The 21,586-nt window shown below is 40.6% G+C and overlaps 2 pseudogenes; one reads left to right on the top strand and one right to left on the bottom strand.

The window, feature by feature from the left end:
- The first annotated feature begins 7,445 nt into the window (after positions 1-7,445).
- LOC127493672 (zinc finger and BTB domain-containing protein 10 pseudogene) lies at positions 7,446-10,136 on the top strand (annotated as a pseudogene).
- Positions 10,137-12,262: 2,126 nt separating this feature from the next.
- LOC100348156 (phosphatidylinositol 4,5-bisphosphate 3-kinase catalytic subunit beta isoform-like) lies at positions 12,263-16,827 on the bottom strand (annotated as a pseudogene).
- Between the last annotated feature and the right edge of the window lie 4,759 nt (positions 16,828-21,586).

Here is a 21,586-nt window from a genome sequence, read left to right as displayed (position 1 = left end):
ACTGCTTTTGCTGCGTCCCATAAGTTTTGGTATGTTGTGCTGTTATCCTCATTTACTTTCAGAAAGTTTTTGATTTCTCTTTTGATTTCTTCTATGACCCATTGTTCATTCAGGAGCATGTTGTTCAATCTCCATGTGTTTGCGTATGCTCTAGGGATTCCTGAGTTGCTAATTTCCAACTTCATTCCTTTATGGTCTGAGAAGCTGCATGGTATGATTCTAATTCTTTTGAATTTGCTGAGACTTGCTTTATGGCCTAGTAGGTGGTCAATCCTAGAGAAGGTTCCATGTACTGCTGAGAAGAATGTAAAATCTTTAGCTGTAGGATTCAAAGTTCTGTATATATCTGTTAGATTTATTTGGGCTATAGTGTCATTTAAATCTACTGTATCCTTGTTGATCTGTCCTGTTGATCTGTCTATTTCTGAGAGTGGAGTATTGAAGTCCCCCAGTACTATTGTATTGGGGTCTAAGTTTCCCTTTAAGTCCGTTAACAAATCTTTCAGATAAACCGGTGCCCTGTAGTTAGGTGCATATACATTGATAATTGTTATATCTTCTTGTTGTATTGATCCCTTAATCATTATATAGTGTCCCTCTTTGTCTCTCTGAACAGTTTTTGTGGTAAAGTTTAAGTTGTCTGATATTAAGATGGCTACGCCCACTCTTTTTTCATTTCTGTTGGCATGGTATATCTTTTTCCAGCCTTTCACTTTCAGTCTGTATGGATCTTTGTTGGAAAGATGTGTTTCTTGTAAGCAGCAAATAGATGGGTTTTGTTCCTTAACCCAATCAGCCAATCGGTGTCTTTTAACTGGACAGTTCAGGCCATTCACGTTCAATGTGACTATTGATAAGTGGTAACTTTGCCCTGTCATTTGCCAAAGATAAGTTCTAATATATGCTTTGAATTCCCTGTGATCTTTTGCTGTGAGGTTTCCTTCCTTTACCTTCTTTCATATTGATGACCGTGTTTCTGTGTTTCTGTGTGTAACGCATCTTTAAGCATTTTCTGCAGGGCTGGACAAGTGGCGACAAATTCTTTCAATTTCTGTTTGTTATGAAAAGTCTTTATTTCACCTTCATTCACAAATGATAGCTTTGCAGGATATAATATTCTGGGCTGACAGTTGTTCTCTCTTAGTACCTGGGCTATATCTCGCCATTCCCTCCTAGCTTGTAGAGTTTCTGATGAGAAGTCAGCTGTGAGTCTGATTGGAGATCCTCTGAGAGTAATCTGACGTTTCTCTCTTGCACATTTTAGGATCTTTTCTTTATGTTTCACTGTGGAGAGTTTAATTACAACGTGTCGTGGTGAGGATCTCTTTTGGTCGTGTTTATTAGGGGTTCTGTGAGCTTCCTGTACTAGGATTTCTCTGTCTTTCTCCAAACCTGGGAAATTTTCTGCTAGTATCTCACTAAAAAGGCCTTCTAATCCTTTCTCCCTCTCCATGCCTTCAGGAACTCCTAGAACCCGAATATTGTTTTTTTTAATAGTATCCTGCAGATTCCCGACAATATGTTTTAGATTCCTAATTTCCTCTTCTTTTCTTTGGTCTGACTGTATCCTTTCCTGTTCTCTGTCTTCTAAGTCCGATATTCTCTCTTCTGCTTCACCCATTCTGTTTGTAAGGCTCTCTATTGTGTTTTTCATTTGATCTATTGATTTCTTCACTTCATTATGATATCTCGTCACTATCCCAGTTTCCTGTTGTACTAGTTGTTTCGTTTCATTTTGATTCCTCCTTAATATTTCATTTTCATGAGAGAGATTTTCTATCTTGTCCATTAAGGATTTCTGTAGTTCAAGAATTTGTTTTTGAGAACTTCTTAATGTTCTTATCAATTTTTTGAGATCTGCTTCTTGCATTTCTTCTAACTCATCATCTTCATAATCTTGAATTGGGTGTCTTTTTCATTTGGGTGCGTCATGGTGACTTCCTTGTTTTTATTATCTCGGTTTTTGCGTTTGTTATTTGGAATATTGGAGATATTTGGTTTCTTCACTGTGGTGCTTTTTCTTGTTATACTATTTCTCTAGATTAAGTGGACTGTCTGTTTTTGATGGAGCCTTAGAGGCTTGAGATGGGTGTGGTCTGAGAGCTCTGTTTGGTGTTCCAAAGGTGACACTTCCAGGTTAGGCGTGGTAGATCTCTCTCTCTCTCTCTCTTTCTTTTTTTTTGATTCAAAAGGGAAGTATTTCCGCACAGCTGAACGAAGTTGGAGGTAGTTAGCAGGCAAATGATATACCCACAGGAGCCAGAGATTGGAAGCTCTTTCCCAAGGATCCCACAGGGAATCTGTTCTGCCCTCAGAGTGGGCTCAAATTCTCCTTCAGTCTCCCACTGGGTTGCCAAAGTTATGGAATTGTAGTGTCTCTGGAGAGTACTCACGTGAATTCCATCTCTTTTTTCACAGTCTCAGTGCAGTAGTACCACAAATTCACTAGGTCCTAATCTCCTGTTAATTCGCCCCGCCCAGAGTCAGGTTTTTCTGTTAGGCTCAGGGCCGGTGCAGACCTGAGGTTGCTCTGCTTATGACGTATGTCCAAGATGACGCCTGCTCTTTGTCTTGCTCGCCCTTGAGAGGTGAGCGGAGAGAGAGAAACCCGTGTCCGTACTGGTCACCTTTTTTATTCTCTCTCTCTCTCTCTTCTAGTTAGCCTGGTGAACTTTTCCCCCCCGGGGGTCGTTCCCTCTAGTCTCCTCTCTCCGCTTGCCTGCCGGTGTCTCGGGCTATTGAGGTTCGGCTCACCTTGCGTTCCAGCGTTGGTGTGTTGAGTCTGCCACTGGTGTTCCGAACTGTGGGGTCCCACGCTCTCCACGCAGGTCCACTGTGAATCACACGTTCCAGAAGAGTTTCTTCTGCTGTTTCCTCCCCTACTCTTCCTTGAATCTGCAGTATCTCCACTTTTATTAAACTGTCTCTCCCCGGACTATCAGTGTGCTCCCTTCCTATTCCGCCATCTTGCCTCTCTCCAAAATGTCCATTCTCCCAAAAGCAATTTATAGATTCAATGCAATACCAATCAAGATACCAAAGACATTCTTCGCAGATCTAGAAAAAATGATGCTGAAATTTATATGGAGACACAGGAGACCTCGAATAGCTAAAGCAATCTTGTACAACAAAAACAAAGCCAGAGGCATCACAATACCAGATTTCAGGGCATACTCTAGGGCAGTTGTAATCAAAACAGCATGGTACTGGTACAGAAACAGATGGATAGACCAATGGAACAGAATAGAAACACCAGAAATCAACCCAAACATCTACAGCCAACTTATATTTGATCAAGGGTCCAAAACCAATCCCTGGAGTAAGGACGGTCTATTCAATAAATGGTGCTGGGAAAACTGGATTTCCACATGCAGAATCATGAAGCAAGACCCCTACCTTACACCTTACACAAAAATCCACTCAACGTGGATTAAAGACCTAAATCTACGACCTGACACCATCAAGTTATTAGAGAGCATTGGAACAACCCTGCAAGATATAGGTACCGGCAATGACTTCTTGGAAAACACCCCAGAAGCACAGGCAGTCAAAGCCAAAATTAACATTTGGGATTGCATCAAATTGAGAAGTTTCTGTACTGCAAAAGAAACAGTCAGGAAAGTGAAGAGACAACCGACAGAATGGGAAAATATATTTGCAAACTATGCAACTGATAAAGGGTTAATAACCAGAATCTACAAAGAGATCAAGAAACTCCACAAAAACAAAACCAACAACCCACTTAAGAGATGGGCCAAGGACCTCAATAGACTTTTTTAACTTTTATTTAATGAATATAAATTTCCAAAGTATGACTTATGGATTACAATGTCTTCCCCCCATACCGTCTCTCCCACCCACAACCCTCCCCTTTCCCACTCCCTCTCCCCTTCCATTCACATCAAGATTCATTTTTGATTATCTTAATATGCAGAAGATCAGCTTAGTATACATTAAGTAAAGATTTCAACAGTTTGCTCCCACACAGAAACATAAAGTGAAAAATAATAGATGATTTTTTTTAAATGATGATGAAATCAGATCAGACCTATTGTCATGTTTAATCCCAGTGAGAGTCAAGTTGGGAATTGATAATTTTTTTTTACAGAAGATCAGTTTGTGTACATTAAGTAAAGATTTCAACAGTTTGCACCCCCATAGAAACACAGAGTGAAATATACTGTTTGAGTACTCGTTATAGCATTAAGCCTCAATGTACAGCACATTAAGGACAGAGATCCTACATGAGGAGTAAGTGCACAGTGACTCCTGTTGTTGACTTAACAAATTGACACTCTTGTTTATGGCATCAGTAATCTCCCTATGCACCAGTCATGAGTTTCCAAGGCTATGGAAGCCCCTTGAGTTCTCCGACTCTTATCTTGTTTAGACAAGGTTATAGTCAAAGTGTAGGTTCTCTCCTCCCTTCAGAGAAAGGTACCTCCTTCTTTGAAGACCTGTTCTTTCCACTGGGATCTCACTCACTGAGATCTTTTTGCCAGAGTGTCTTGGCTTTCCATGCCTGAAATACTCTCATGGGCTTTTCAGCCAGATCCGAATGGCTTTAGGGCTGATTCTGAGGCCAGAGTGCTCAATAGACATTTTTTAAAAGAGTAAATCTAAATGGCCAACAGACACATGAAAAAATGTTCTAGATCACTAGCAATCAGGGAAATGCAAATCCAAACCACAATGAGGTTCCACCTCACCCCAGTTAGAATGGCTCACATTCAGAAATCTACCAACAATAGATGCTGGAGAGGATGTGGGGAAAAAGGGACACTAACCCACTTTTGGTGGGAATGCAAACTGGTTAAGCCACTATGGAAGTCAGTCTGAAGATTCCTCAGAAACCTGAATAAAACCCTACCATACAATCCAGCCATCCCACTACTTGGAATTTACCCAAAGGAAATGAAATTGGCAAACAAACAAGCTGTCTGCACCTTAATGTTTATTGCAGCTCAATTCACAATCGCTAAGACCTGGAACCAACCCAAATGCCCATCAACAGTAGACTGGATAAAGAAATTATGGGACATGTGCTCTATAGAATACTATACAGCAGTCAAAAACAACGAAACCTGGTCATTTGCAACAAGATGGAGGAATTTGGAAAACATCATGCTGAGTGAATTCAGCCAGTCCCAAAGGGACAAATATCATATGTTCTCCCTGATTGGTGACAACTAACTGAGCACCAAAGGGGAAACTTGTTGAAGTGAAATGGACACTATGAAAAACAGTGACTTGATCAGCTCTTGTCCTGACGGTTGATGTACAATGTAATACTCTATCCATTTTAGTATTTTTTTTGCTTAGTACCATTGGTTGAACTCTGTAATTAACATACAATTATTCTTAGGTGTTTAAATTTTAACTGAGAAGTGATCCCTGTTAGGAATTTGGAAAACATTATGTTGAGTGAAATAAGCCAATCCCAAAGGGACAAATACCACTTGTTCTCCCTGATAGGTGACAACTAACTGAGCACCAAAAAGGAAACCTGTTAAAGTGAAATGAACACTATGAGAAACGGTGACTTGATCAGCCCTCACCCTGACTGTTGATGAGCAGCTTAATCTGTTATCCCTCTTAGTATTTTTTTTGTTTGTTCTACTTAATACTTTTGGCTGAATACTGTAATCAATACAAAATTCTTCTTAAGTGCTGAAACTTAACTGAAAAGTGATCGCTGTTAAATATAAGAGTGGGAATAAGAGAGGGAAGAGATGTGCAATTCGGGACATGCTCAAGCTGACTTACCTCAAACGGTAGAGTTAGAAACATACCAGGGGATTCCAATTCAATCCCATCAAGGTGGCATGTACCAGTGCCATCTCACTAGCCCCAGTGATCAATTTCTGTTCACAATTGATCCTAATGATAGGACTAAGAGCCAAAGGGATCACAGAAACAAGACTAGTGTCTGCAAATACTAGCTGATAGAATCAAAAAGGGAGAGAACGATCCAACATGGGAAGTGAGATACACAGCAGAGCCATAGAATGGCAGATGTCCTAAACAGCACTCTGGCCTCAGAATCAGCCCTTAAGGCATGCGGATCCGGCTGAATAGCCCATGAGGGTATTTCAGGCATGGAAAGCCAAGACACTCTTGGGGAAAAAAAAAACCTAAATGAAAGATCTCCACGAGTGAGATCCCAGTGGAAAGAACGGGTCATCAAAGAAGGAGGTACCTTTCTCTGAAGGGAGGAGAGAACTTCCACTTTGACCATGGCCTCGTCTAAATATGATCAGAGTCAGTGAACTCAGGGGGCTTCCATAGCCTTGGCAACTCATGACAAGAGCCTAGGGTGATTACTGATGCCATAAACAAGAGTGTGAATTTGTTAAGTCAACAACAGGAGTCACCGTGCACTTACTCCTCATGTAGGATCTTTGGCCTTAGTGTGCTGTACATTGAGATTTAATGCTATAACTAGTACTCAAACAGTATTTTTCACTTTATGTTTCTGTGTGGGAGCAAACTGTTGAAATCTTTACTTAATGTATGCTAAACTGATCTTCTGTATATAAAGAGAATTGGAAATGAATCTTGATGTGAATGGAAGGGGAGAGGGAGTGGATAAGGGGAGGGTTGCAGGTTGGAGGGACGTTATGGGGGGGAAGCCATTGTAATCCATAAGCCGTGCTTTGGAAATTTATATTCATTAAATAAAAGTTAAAAAAAATCTAACTTTGGAATTGCTGCTTGATACAGAAACTACATAAATTTTTCTGGGAGGAAAAAGCCTTACAGAAGATAACAAACTTATCTAGGTTTCTAATTTCAGTTAACATCCTAGTTTTGAAAATATATATTGAGATTAAAAATTGACCCCTTAAGATACAATTTTGAAAAAATGCAGAGAGATTCAGAAAATACAAATGATCTTAATGTTTTCCAGGGTCTGAGTCATAATTCCATACATGAAATTGAGACTCTCAAAGGTGACATTTCTATTATTTTTTTACTTACTAGGGAAAGTTCATGGAAGTGGAATAAAAAGAAAATTTTATTTTGATCCCCAAACCCTAAAAAATACACATAGGAGTCTAAAGGGGAAATGGATAGGAAGTTGAAGCGGCCATTTCTATGTGTTTGCAAAATAGTACTAGTCAAAGGCAGATAGGCTGGAGTGCAAAAACTTACTTAACCAGAGGTGGTTTTAGAACAATCCCTTGTACAAATGTGGGCAGGAGGGTGCGTTTTGGTTCTGTATCTGTGCAGCGCGGGCAGTCCATATCTAACCTGAGCCGGACAATCAAGGACACTCAGGCCAAGACTGTAAACCCATTCGTTGTCGTTTTAAAAACGGGCAAATCACAGCTATTAAAGTGCGATTTAGGAAGGCTGTAGGTATAGCCAATACTTTAAGGTCACAAGAGTATCCAAACCAAACAAGGGAGAAGTGCGCAGGGGTCTCAGCAGGTCCCGCTCAGATGTCGCCACCGCTGCCAGCGGCCCAACCACAAAATGGAATTGGCAGGACTGGGACTCCAAGGCTGGAGGCCTCGGCTCGGGAGGCTGCCAAGGGAGGAAAGCAAGGAGGCTCTGAGCCCCTGGACTCGGGCGGTGACTCGGGGTGCCCTGGGACGTTTCAGTTGGCAAGGCCTGTGGCTGGGCCCTAGAGCAGGACACTCACAAGGATGGAGTCGCGGGAGGACTGCGCGTCCCTGTGCCACAGAGTCCAGGGGGAGGAGGAGGAGAAGGCCTAGGCAGCACTGTTGGACAGGGACCACGTGGAGGGCAAGGGGGTGGAAGCAGGCGAAGGAAAGTGCTTCCTGCTGTCCAGACAAGGTCATTAAGCTAGAAGCCGCAGTGCCCCCTCCATACTCTACGCCCAAGGACTTTTGCCCTGTTCTGAAGATACTGGGAAAATATCCTTGAAGATGGAGAACCTCAGACCTTCCCCAAGTAGAACAGCATCAGCTTCACGGGGGGCTTCAACTTTGAGAAAACCCTTCTCATGAACACCATGTCTTTTGAGGGCAAATTCCACAAGACCAATACCGTGAGTCAGAAACACCACCGCAGCAAGGGGACTGTGACTTTAATAGTAAGCCAAGTAAGAACTCATTGCTATCCACTTTGATACCTAGATGACTAGAGAGAGAAAGAAAGGTCTTTGAGATATCAGCGTTGTGGTGAGTGGAAAAATCTGTTAACGATCATATGAACATCCTGATTTGGAGACAGCCATTTCTTTATGACTTTATATTGAATTTCAAAGACAGAAAGATCAACCAGCCATGGGCCTTGTGGCATACTGGGTTAAGCCAAGGGTTGGGATGCCCACATCTGTGTAAAAGTGCCTGGGACTGAGTTTCCACCTCTGCTTTGCATCCAGTTTCCTGCTAATGCTCCTGGAAGGCAGCAGATGATGACCCAGGTACTTGGGTCCTGAATGAGTTTCCTGGCTCCTGGTTTCCTCTGGCCTAGTCCTGGCTGTTACCAGCATTTGGGCAGTGAACCAGCAGATGGAAGATGTCTCTCCCTCATTGCTGCCTCTGCTTTTTATATTAAAAGAAAGAAAAACAGAAAGAAGAAAGGAAGAAACAGGAAAAAGAAAACCCAGCCAAAACAATGCTATCCATTTAGATATTAGTGCAGTTCAAGGCTTTTCAGTCACCTTGGCCTTCTTTTATTCTCCACACGGAGGGAAGCTATCTTCAAATGAGTGAAGTTGCTCCAACTTATTGGAACTTTGTTAAAGATTCCTTAAATAGAAACGTTAAAGCAGAAGCTCCAGAGTCTCTAGTTGTGGTCTGCAGTAGAAGACTGGTTACTAAACATGGTCTGTTTTCATCACAGGATCCAAAAATTGCCAGTCTTTTGGGCAACATTGAATCTTACTAATTTGCCAAAGTAACATAAAAATTGAAAAGGATGATTGTGGGGCCGGTGGTGTCATTTCTCACTTGGTTAATCTTCCGCCTGCGGCGCCGGCATCCCATATGGGCGCCGGGGTCTAGTCCCGGCTGCTCCTCTTCCAGGCCAGCTCTCTGCTGTGGCCCAGGAGTGCAGTGGAGGATGGCCCAAGTGCTTGGGTGCCTGCATCTGCATGGGAGACCAGGAGGAAACACCCGGCTCCTGGCTTCGGATCGGCGCAGCGCCGGCTGTAGCGGCCATTTGGGGAGTGAATCAACGGAAGGAAGACTTTCTCTCTGTCTCTCTCTCACTGTCTATAACTCTACTTGTCAAATAAATTAAAAAAAAGAAAAGGATGATTGTAATGTAGATGAGGGCCAAATAGAAAACTACCAAGTGAATTATAGTAATTGGGTCCAGGATGGTTCTACTGAATTGGCTGAAAAGAAGTAGAGACTGGCAAAACAAAGAAGAAAAGTCAAATTAGAAAGCATTATCTTTAAAACGTAGCACTTCACAAAACAAATTTCGAAGGTGGATAGGTGATGCAGCCTAGCTGATGCCTATCCAGAAGGAAATAACACTTTGTGAGTCAAAAAAGGATCAGATTTGGATGGTGCTCTGCTCTCACTATGGAGTGGTGATAGGAATATGAATGCTATTTGTTGGCTGAAGCCTGCTCTGACCAGGGTGGTGGTGAAGCTGATATGTCACATAATTTCTAATATGGTTTGATGCATGGCCCTTCAAGGGACTCCTGGTATGGTTTGATACCAGGTACTTTCAGGTATGTATATTTTCCAGACTCTTGGTCAAAACAGGAAATTTAGAAAAATAGTAAATCTCAAATGATGAACAAGTCAAGACGCTTTCATTTATTTTTCAAGTAGATAAATACAGATGAACAATAAAAACGCACTTGCTCTGTCCTATAAGAGGTAGCTAATTTAGCTATGATATTTGTGGAAAACTATTTACTTGAAGAAAATACAAACAGGGTAAAATTACAAATGTATGTTGAGTAAGAACCTATTCATATGAGTGGCCAGTGTTGGCCATGGGTCATGATACATGGTGTTCATGTAGAATGTGGAGAAAAACCACAAACAGGCAGGTGAGATTGTGTCAACCAGGGACAGGATACAGAATTCCCCTAGGAGGAAGAATAGGAAGAGAATGAAAGAAGAGGAGCTAATGTAACTAGTGGAACTAATGTAACTGGTGGAGCAGCTCACAATGATCCATCTCATTTGGATGACTGAGGAACTGTTTGTCCTCAGATGGTAGCAGACTTGCTGTACTCCACAAAGATGTTTCATTTAGACATAATTTGAATGAACAGTTTAGACTATTAAACTTGAAATCTTGCAAAATATGGTACATGGTGGATGATAATTATGTTGCTGTAAAAATTGTAGGGGCAAAAATTTATGGTCAAAAAAATTAAAAAATTGTGTAGATCTCTGTGAGTGAGACCCCAGCAATAAGAAGTGGCCATCAAAGAAGGACGTACTTTTCTCTAAAGGGAGGAGAGAAGTTTCACTTTGCTTATGGCCTTGTCTAAATACTGTGGATTCAGAAGGCTTCCATAATCTAGGCAGTTCATCTCAAGAGCCTCACATGGTCACTGACATCATACTTAAGAGATACTTAAGAGTGTTAACTGTTAACTGTTAAATTAATAATAAACTGTTAAATTAATAACAGGAGTCACTGTGCACTAACTCCCCATACAGGACATCTGTACTCAATGAGTTGTGTTAAGGGAATTAGCTGTAAAACTAGTTCTCAAAGATTTTTTCTTGTGTGGGCATGTGTGTGCAAATCATCAAAATCTTCACTTGGTGTAGAGTTGATTTTCTTTCAAAGTTAATTGAAAATGAATCTTAAAAGAGAATGGGACTGGGAAGAGGAGAAGAAGTGGGGGGGAAGGAGGGTATGGTGGGAAGAATAACTATATTTTTAAAGTTGTACTTATGAAATTTGTATTCCTTAAAAAATAAATTAAAAATAGTATTGCAGAACTCTTAGGCACATCAATTAATTGATTCCTAGCGACACCTTCTCAACCTTATCAAAGATTTTCATGTTGACAGCTTGAAACTGGCAGTATTAAGGGTAGGATGTTGCTTCTGAATCACTGTTGAGTTCTGATTGTGTTGAAGAAGGGTTATACTTTCATTAGGCACTAGTGCCTATAATACTTGCAACTACAGACAAATTGGCATGCAAGCCTGATCAAACTTTTTCCAGCAGCATGGAATTAATGGCAAAACAAACTTATCAATTGATGTTTTATGTGCAAAGAACCTGATTTTATATATATATATATATATATATTTTGACAGGCAGAGTGGACAGTGAGAGAAAGAGACAGAGAGAAAGGCCTTCCTTTGCCGTTGGTTCACCCTCCAATGGATGCCACTTCCAGCGCACTGCGGCCGGCACACTGCACTGATCCGAAGCCAGGAGCCAGGTGCTTCTCTTGGTCTCACATGGGGTGCAGGGCCCAAGCACTTGGGCCATCCTCCTCTGCACTCCCGGGCCATAGCAGAGAGCTGGCCTGGAAGAGGGGTAACCAGGACAGAATCTGGTGCCCCGATTGGGACTAGTACCCAGTGTGCCGGTGCTGCAGGTGGAGGATTAGCCTAGTGAGCCGTGGCGCCGGCCATAAATATATATTTTTCAAATAGATTTTTGATTCAGCTCATTATGGAAAACAGCCCGAACTTTAAAAAGTGAAATTATTGGTTAGTGTGAAGAAAGCCAGACGGTTTTTGTTTCTTCTCTTGATGAAGTAATAAAATGCAAATGAATCAATGTTAACCACAGCTGTGGCTCCTTCGAGGGATTGGGGTGGACCTGAGGTTCAATTTCTTTTTTTCTGAGTTTCCACAGGTTTAAAAGATTTCTCTTGAAAAATAATCATAATTTCAAATTGTAGTATAATTTGTAGTTTACACATTTAAAAGGGAAGAAAAGATATCCTTAAGCCTCATTTGGAAAATAATAGCTCCCAGCCCCCGGAGTGGATAAGTGTTGGCTGAATGATAACATAACATTGAAAAAAGATGTATTTACACCTTTCTGGGAAAGTACTAAGCACTTAAAAAAAAGACCAGAAGACATTCCCTAGTAGTATTCCTTGGCAAGCAAAATCAGCAGGAAATAATTATCCATAATGTTGACAGTTTTCATGATGAGTCTTGGAAACAAAAAGCAGAGGACAGTCATCAGGGATAGTTCAGATTAGGTTCTGTACAGTGTCTTGTTATTACTTTCATTCAGTTTCAGGATTTCATTCCCTTTGTAACATCTTTGGCAGCGTCATGTTCAATTTAGTGTAAGGGCAAAATGAAAACGAAACAAAACCAAAGGCTGATCGTTACTATTGGTAGTCTTTGCCAACTGTGTGGGCTGCCCAGTTCACTCTAATAGTTCAGCTTTCCATGAGCACCTCATCACATTTTTACTTAAATTGTTTGAGTGCTTCTTCTTCACTCTTTCTTAAGGTAAGAGAGTCCAGCCAAACTTTTTTGTGTTTCCTGTTTTTCCTTGTTGAATAACATGAATAAAATCATAAGTATAAAAGGCATTGGCTTCCTTTTAATGCCAAATTTAGTTTTGAAATTTCCAAGAATATGTCCCAAGTCAATGCAGAAGAGCTGACCAGTTTTTTTTGACCATGATGTTGTCACTGTCACTATGTCACCAATCCCGAGGACATAAGAAGCTACACAGTAGCCAGCACAGGACAGGATAAACTCCTCAATGGTTCGGTCCAGGTCATCCCCAGAATTGTACTCTTTAAGCTAGTTCAGAAGGGCGTCTTTGTTGAAGGCAGCAGCCACGTTGCTACTGTTCAGCTGAATGTCAGCTGTAGTTTCAGAGGTGCTCACAACTTCAGGGAGGCCAGAGTAAGCTCCTGTTGCTAAACAACCATAAGGCAGCATCTGATGATCCAGACCAGATTCTTTCCAGAGTAAATCCCTCAAGCACAGCATCTGAAGTGTCAACTTATTATAAATCACCACCATTTTTATTTTTAACTTTTATTTAATAAATACAAATTTCAAAAGTACAACTTTTGAATTAAAGTGGCTTTTCCCCCCATAACCTTCCTCCCACCGGCAACCATCCCATCTCCTACTCCCTCTCCCATCCCATTCTCATCAAGATTCATTTTCAATTATCTTTATGTACAGAAGATCAACTTAGTATAAAGATTTCAACAGATTGCACCCACACAGACACACAAAGTATAGAGTACTGTTTGAGTAGTAGTTTTACTGTTAATTTGCATAGTACAACACATTAAGGACAGAGATCCTACAGGGGGAGTAGGTGCACAGTGACACCTGTTGTTGATTTAACAATTGACACTCTTATTTATGGCATCAGTAATCACCCTAGGCTCTTGCCATGAGCTGCCAAGGCTATGGAAGCCTCTTGAGTTCACCAATGCCAATCTTATTTAGACAAGGCCACAGTCAAAGTGGAAGTTTTCTCCTCCCTTCAGAGAAAGGTACCTCCTTTTTTGATGGTCCATTCTTTCCGCTGGGATCTCACTCAGAGATCTTTCATTTAGGTCTTTTTTTTTCCAGGGTGTCTTGGCTTTCCATGCCTGAGAACATAACCATTTTTAAAAATCAGCCCAACTGAATCCTCACCAAATACCTTGCTGTTGTATACCAGCCACAAGGGCTTCATTTTAGAATCCATATATTTGTACTTTTCAACCTAGAGTTTTGAGAAGATGACACATGTGTTCAGGGGTGACTGCAGGTTAGAGAGGTTTCTGGGTAAGCATTCTGTTTTAAACAGGTGTGCATGGCTTCCTTCCCTTTGGCTCTGTTTAGCTTCACTGCATTCAGTTTTATTAAACTATTTAATTTTTTAACTTATAGAGCACTTCAACCTGTTTGGAAAGCACTTTCCTGTGCCCTACACGTGCCTGCAGTATGCTTCAAGGATGATGCCAAATTGTACAGAGACAGCAGGAATGTGCACTTCTGACATAAGATGCCAAAATAGAAACTGCCTATCCACCAATTAGCCGGTGCTCTTTATAATAGGCATCTAGACAGGGCACAATCAATAAATGGCTCATATCTTAAAACTTGTCCCAGTTGTAAAAGATACTGAGAGAATTCTTCCTCACTCAACTGTTGAGGGCAGCCCACAGCATATTCCCACACATACTGGTCTGGGTAGTTGAAATCTAGAAGCTGCAGAGCCTCCTGAGGGGGCAACTTAGGCCAAATCTGAAGCAGCCCTTGAAGCGGAGCAACATCCTTGAGTTTATCCCACTTGAATGACAGGAGTAATTTTGGCAGTGACTGTGGGAAGTTCTCTCTGTGGTCTTGTCGCAAAGTCCAAATAAAATCCATTTCATTTCACACAGTCGGGACAACGGATCTCTGTCCAAGATTTCTTTCAGTACTGCAAGAAACTTTTTCACACCTCGACTTGATACATTAGCACTGTCGTTGCTTTCAATCTCAGCTGCCTTTTCAGTAATCTTTTTTTTTTTTTATTTTTTGACAGGCAGAGTGTGTCGCTCCCCCTCTTCATGGAGGAACGATACTAAACCCTGCCTAGGCTTCATATCCGAGTCACGGCACCATTATGTCGCTCCCCCTCTTCGTGGAGGAACGACACAGGACCCTGCGTTGTTCTTTCGTCTGCTCGGCCCTTCCCAGGTTTGCTGCTGGTTCTTCCCGGGTTGGCTACCGACCCTTCCACCTCTGTGGAAGGGCGGTTCCCCCTGCCACTTTCCCCACTTCCGCGGGGGAGCGGCACACCGCCGGCCGGCTCTCTCGGGGGCTGCACAGGTGTTCCTTCAGATAGATGTTCCCCTTAGATGTTCCTGGTGCATGTTGTCTCTCTCCTCCTTTATAGTCCTCTTCCTCCAATCCCAACTCTGCTACCCACACGCCGAGTACGCTGCTCTCCTCCAATCAGGAGCAGGTCCTGCAGTTTATTGGTCGAACTGGAGGCAGCTGTGTAGAAGCTGTTTCCTCCTCTCCCAGCGCCATATTGTGGGAGAGCAGATGCATAGAATAAGTCTTAATTCCAGTAACAGTCTAGTCTCAGTTGCTCCCCACAAGAGTGGACAGTGAGAGAGAGACAGAGAGAAAGGTCTTCCTTTGCTGTTGGTTCACCCTCCAATGGCCTCCGTGGCCCGTGCGTTGCAGCTGGCGCACCGCGCTGATCCGATGGCAGGAGCCAGGTGCTTCTCCTAGTCTCCCATGGGGTGCAGGGCCCAAGCACTTGGGCCATCCTCCACTGCACTCCCTGGCCACAGCAGAGAGCTGGCCTGGAAGAGGGGCAACCGGGGACAGAATCTGGGGCCCTGACCGGGACTAGAACCCGGTGTGCCGGCACTGCATGCCAGAGGATTAGCCTAGTGAGCTGCGGCGCCGGCCTTCAGTAATCTTTTCAAAGGGAGGGTAGTAACACGATTGTTTCTTATTCTCTGGAAATTTAATATGCAAAGCTGTCACATTTTCAGTATATGGATTTGTCTGAACGGTTCCCATTGGAGTCAACATTTCTTCAAGTTCATCAGGAATTGAAGGCCAGTTGTGCAATATTGTGTATCCAGATATCAACTGTCCTTTAAAGTAAAAAACCTTCATATTTACCGAGGCTACAGGATAATGCACATTTCCAACTTTTCTCATGATCTTATATTTAGAGGGATTAATGGTTTTAGTTGATTTCTTTGTTTTCACTTTATCTAAAACTGCATGAACAGCAAAACACAATTGAGCCATTCTTGGCAAGTTACAAGTATTAATATCAAATTCCAATGCTTCATTCCATATACGATCATTTTTCCCCTCATATCTCTAACTTACAATGGTTTTACATAGGAGCTGGAAACCATGAAATAGACCAGTTCTGACACAACTTTTATAGTTTCTTCTGTGTTAAGCTTATTTCCTTTAACCAAGGCAATTTAGAATGGATTAATATTCTCCCGGACATGAGAAATAATGCACGTTTTCTTTGGTGGTAAAGGAAGAAGAGGGTTAGATGAATTTCTATTTATGGCAGCTTGTATGGCAATTATCTCCTGCTCATACATTTTCTTGATCTTGTAGCATTCCACAAGTATAAAACGGGGTAGAGTTCTGTTCATTACACAATTCTGGATATACTGGAACTGAATCAGTGGGTGATCACCAAATACATACTCCACTCCCCTGCTGACTTGCAACACATATTCATAGAGGCTAGCCTCATCTTCCTTCTTATGAATAGTCAAACATTTTTGGATTGTCAATTCATTTATTTTGATAGGATTCATATTAGGAAACACTTGGAAACTAAATACATCCTGAGAGTTTTCAAAATGAACAGCCACAATGAGCTGTCCTCCATAGACTTTATCTTCTGAGTTTTCAAGGCTGGACGGGTCATGCTCTGGTGGGTATGTCTGCGTTAGCTAGTCTATCCCAGACAATCCCACAAGAGACTGAATCTTTTTCTCACTGAATTTGTACATTTTTCTTCGAAATTCATCGACTTCAGGATTCTTCAAGGCATCAAACTCATGTAAACCTTTTCCTATAAGGACTCCAATATCTGAGTCTAATTTTTCCACTAGGATACAACTTCCTGTCACTAATTTGATAACAGGAAGAAATGATCTAACATCACAAAGTCTTTGTGTTTCATCTTCGAGTTCTTCATATACAACAGCTTGGTTCACACATGCAAACATATAGGAGTCAATTTCCATAAGGAGGTTAAACATTGGGTAAGTGTGAACTGGCTTCCATAAAACTGCTTAATACATGAAATGGTGGCTTCCCTAAGTACTTCCAATTGGATATAAATACCAGTGGGCAAAAGGAAATCCACAGGTATGGAGCCATCAGATGCTATCCATGAATCCACTGCCCAGATGTCAAGGATGTCTGCCATAGCAGGAGGCATTATGAAACTGAAAAAGCACATTCATAACCATTGGGCCCTGTCCGGCACTCTGCGGCAGCTAGCTCCTGCTCTGAGAAGGCAGTCACCAACTCAGGCCATGGCAACTGGTCAGCTCCAGTGCCCCCAGCACCGCAGAAAAACCATTGCACACCATCCACGCAAATACATATTTTTCAAACTTCACATTTATTAAGTCAAATTACTTTGCTATGCTGTGGGTGTGTTTATTAAGAAATTGTTTCATAAATGGATATCCCTACTATGACTGTGAAAATATATCAGGTGTCACGTTAGTGTCACAGACAGAAAGCACACGCTTATGCAATATGGCTTACCTTATGCTTATTTGTAAAAAATCCAACCATATTTTAAAATATATGATGAAAATATTGCTAGTCTTGAGTTTCTAAGAGGTCCTTTATGATTAAACCAGCTAAGTATATAATAGAGATTAAAGAGCTTTTCATCACTTATTTTCTTTAGAATTTACAAATCAAATTTACAAATGGATTTATAAAACCAGCTGTGGTTAACAATATAAAGTATTAATTATTGAACTTCAACCAGATTTTTAGGAAAATTGTTATTTCTTTTTCCTGTTCATGATTTTAAGTAATTTGAATGCTTCAGAAGGATTTTCACATACTATTCTTTGAGACAGAAGACAGTTTGACAAGGGTGGGGAGGATGCATGTATGTTACTCCATAAATTCAACATTCTTTACCTCAGATAGTAAATGATTATAAATGAGATGCATCTTAGATAGTATTAATGTAGTGAGCTTTGGATTTTACACTTGAAACCAAACCCTTTAGAATATTGCTGGTCATATGGTTCCTAGCTTACAAGGGCTAGATCTAACATTATTCACATAAGAAATGTTGAATTTATGAAGAATGGATTTTGAGGTTTTGAGAATGGTTAATTTCTCAATAATATCACTGTCCAAACTTCTATGTTTTTTTTTTTTTCATGGGAGTAAATACCAGCAAGTTGGACAAAAGTATCATAAAAGTATTGCCACACATGATCTGTGGTCTGTTGCTGATTAATACAGTACTTTCCTTGTGTGGTTCTTAACACTACAGCACAAGTATTATCTTAGTGGATTAACTACTGGCAGCATCTGAAAGATGGGTTCGTCTGTGTGTGTTTGCTGTTTGAACTATTAGGTTTCTCCCCTCGCAAGTTGGCTTTGCATCTATCAGAGTAAATAAATTTCCTCTGTTGCCGTGTTAGGAGTGCTTTGAAGGTTACACTGTTTTTGCTTTTCATCTTGTATTTAGTTTACTGTATTAAGGTATTTGATTTCAGATCGAATGAATGTAAATAGACATTAAATGCAAATCTGAATGTACATAAAATAGAAGTGATTTTTTTATTATCTTAAACTAGGAAGTAGTAACTTAGTGTACATATCAGATGTACAAATGATTTAAATGTTTTTTCTCATTAACATTCCAGATGTGTCCAAATTCTCATACTCTTAGTTAATAAACTATTTATGTATGTAAAGAGTGACAATTGTAAAACTGTTTCTGTTGAGAAACTGAAGCTATTAAGTATATAACAAGTCGTAGTACTGATTTTACATTAGATGTTACACATCTTTGATTTTCAATCTGTCAAATAGAACTGAATTGTTTGCTTTAAAAAAGGTTCATATTACAAGTTAGTGAAGACTAGCTTCACATAAAAACATTGGGAAGACTTTCTTGTTCTTACAGTCAACAGAGTGTCTTGCCACACTTGTCAGCTACATTAAATGATTTGATACGTATACAAAAAAATAATATAATGCACAAATCTGATAACTAATGTTTCATATCTTGTATAAGATAGGCATTTTATATAAAAAAGATTTATTTTATTCTTAATCCTCTCTGCACAGTTTGGTTTGCTTTTTATGCAATATGGGGGTCCTCAAAGAGTCAGTGGAAAATGAAATTAAAACATCTCTATTTTTCATGGTACACATTTCCCAGGAACATTTTGAAATACCCTCATGTAAGCAGAATATCAAATTTTGACCATTTTTGTCATTAAAATGAGTGAAGGATCTGAAAATATACCAAAAATAACAGTTTTTTATAACAATTTTTACTTTGAATACTCATTCTACTTGCTGGTGAAGGTTAAATCTTAGTCAATTCAGGATACCTGCCTTGTTATACATTTTTCCTATTTGTATCTAAGTTCCAGGAGGTCTAGGAAGTGCTAAGGGGATGTCTTTGCATCCTTGGTTACTGTCACCTATCCACTATGTATAGACTGAAATGCATACTATTTCCGTACTTCCAGTAATTGGTCAGTGTGAGTCACTATTGTATTCCACTTCAGCCACACACTAACTCTACTTGGTATGAACAGATTTGTGGCTCTTCTCTTGTACCCAATGGTAAAGAGGGGATGTCTCCACCTATGCAAGCTCCACAATTGTTCTATCCACTCTTCCTCTACCATGTTATGGAAGGAGGACATAGCTGTCTAATTCTGTATTTCATGGGAAAACAGAGAACACAAGTGTACTCAGATTCTGATCGCCTATCCAGGTTCCTATGTGCCTAGCCTCCCAGGACTCTTTCTTCGCAACATACATCCAACAAAGAGCCTTCTTGCTTTCACTGTTTCTTCCTCCCCCATTCCAAGTGCTTGCTGTAGTCCAAAGATGCCTTTGGTCCAAAGATGATGTGATATGGATTTTCCTTTATTCTTTCTGATCTATTGTTTAAACAATACATTTTTGTTTTTAAAGGTTTAAAATTTGGAACTTTAGACACTCAAACTCTTGAAAATTAAATGTGTTCAATTTTGAGGCTCTAAAGCCATGTTTGTTTGTTTATGATCTCTCTGAGACAATGTATAATTTTATTCATGCTACCTTAGGAAGAATCACATGATAGCAGCTAATATATCAAAATATATCCCGTCACCCTGGTGTTCTTAGCAATAATTTATGGAAATATACAAAGAATATTTAGCATTTTTATCCTTAACTGTCTCATTTCCTGGAACTGTGTAGAGTCCAAGTTTTTACCCTGCCTCCAACTAACAAATTAGCTTCACAGATGAAATTTATAGACATATAAAGCTTCTGGGACAGAGACAAAGGAAAAAGTACATCTCACAGCATAGCAGTAGCTGTAGTATGAATCAACAATTCTATGCTTGTTCCCAGAGTCCCAATTCCCGCATGATGGTGCCAAAATTATCACTTGCATATGCAATAGGTTATATTACAAGAGAGGAGCCCTCAGTTTATGGAATCTGAATCTTTTATAATAGGCAGTAAGCATACTTGCCCTTTGTGTCAGTGAGACATTATCTTTACCTCCCAAGGCTATAAACAAATCTGCCTTTTTATACACTATCTGTATAACTGTTTGCTACTCAAACATCTTTAAAAAGACAGTATGTAACAATGCTTTTTCTAAGAAGATACACAGAAATGCAAGAGAATGATGGATAATTGTCTCCTAAAACTCATTAGTTCTCAAAGAGTTTTTGATAATGAAGACTCTTCAGTTACTGAGCAAGAACTGGAAGTCTATTAGTTGTTTGTTATGGTTGGGATATCATTTAATTGTGACTACCAGTAGGTTCCTGTGATCTAAAGTTTGGAAGTGCTTTGGAACCTTGAGGAAATGGGATATGGTAAGAGATCTTTAGGTCACTGAGAGGGTGAGGTGGTTCTGTGATGCCTTGGGAGTGCTCACATGATAGGACTGTTCTGAAAGGGAAAACCTGACCCCTGCCTATCTGCTCCTGGCTGGAGATGTGATCACTTGATCTGACACGCACCACTGCAATCTACCAGCTCCCTTTCCCTGTGGCATTCCCATCAGACTGGAACTGGTGCAGCTTCCATGTCTTTGAGCCTTCAAAACTATTAACGAAACAAATCTCTTTTTCTTTACAAGTAGCCTTTGCCAGGTATTTTTTTGTAGAAATGCAAAGCTGGCTAATTCATTGTCTATTTCCTTTTGAATTGTGCTGGGAATCTAATACAGTCACAAAGGTAAAATATGATAAACCAGCAAGTAGGTATTTATGTGCCATAGATAAACAGTTTTAAATGGTAATTGATGTTTAACAAGATATTCCTGTTCAAGCCTATCAGTCCCAGCCACCCCCCGACCTCCAGTACTGTCCTACACTGACTTCTCTGAGGGATACTTGCTATTGGGCAATCCATACTTATCAGTTCATTAAACATCATTTAAAGTGTTTTTATTAAGGGTAATGACATTTGTTTTAAAATACATTTAAAAGACTTTATTGAGACCAGGGATTAGGAAGATGCTGGAGGTTGTGTTAAATCTTTATTAACTTAGGATGCATTTCTTTGTTTAAATCCAATTTTCACATATTTAGAGGATAATTTGTGTAGTAAATGCAGGAGCAAGAATGATACAAAAATATAGTCAATTTTATATAGACAACTAAATTTTTCTCTTTCTTATTTTTTTTATTTGACAGGTAGAGTTATAGACAGTGAGAGAGAGAAAGAGAGAGAAAGGTCTTCCTTCCATTGGTTCACCCCCAAAATGGCCGCTATGGCTGGCGCTGTGCCGATCTGAAGCCAGGAGCCAGGCGCTTCTTCCTGGTCTCCCATGCGGTTGCAGGGGCCCAAGCACTTGGGCCATCCTCCACTGCCTTCCTGGGCCACAGCAGAGAGCTGGCCTGGAAGGGGAGCAACCAGGTCTAGAACCCGGCGCCCATATGGGATGCTGGCGCCGCAGGCAGAGGATTAACAAAGTGAGC

This window comes from Oryctolagus cuniculus, chromosome 7 (genome assembly GCF_051225735.1).
Source record: "Oryctolagus cuniculus isolate XC-2025 breed Fujian yellow rabbit chromosome 7, ASM5122573v1, whole genome shotgun sequence".
Classification (NCBI taxonomy): domain Eukaryota; kingdom Metazoa; phylum Chordata; class Mammalia; order Lagomorpha; family Leporidae; genus Oryctolagus; species Oryctolagus cuniculus.
The sequence above is the reverse complement of the archived record's forward strand: the minus strand, read 5'-3'. Positions and strand labels throughout refer to the sequence as shown.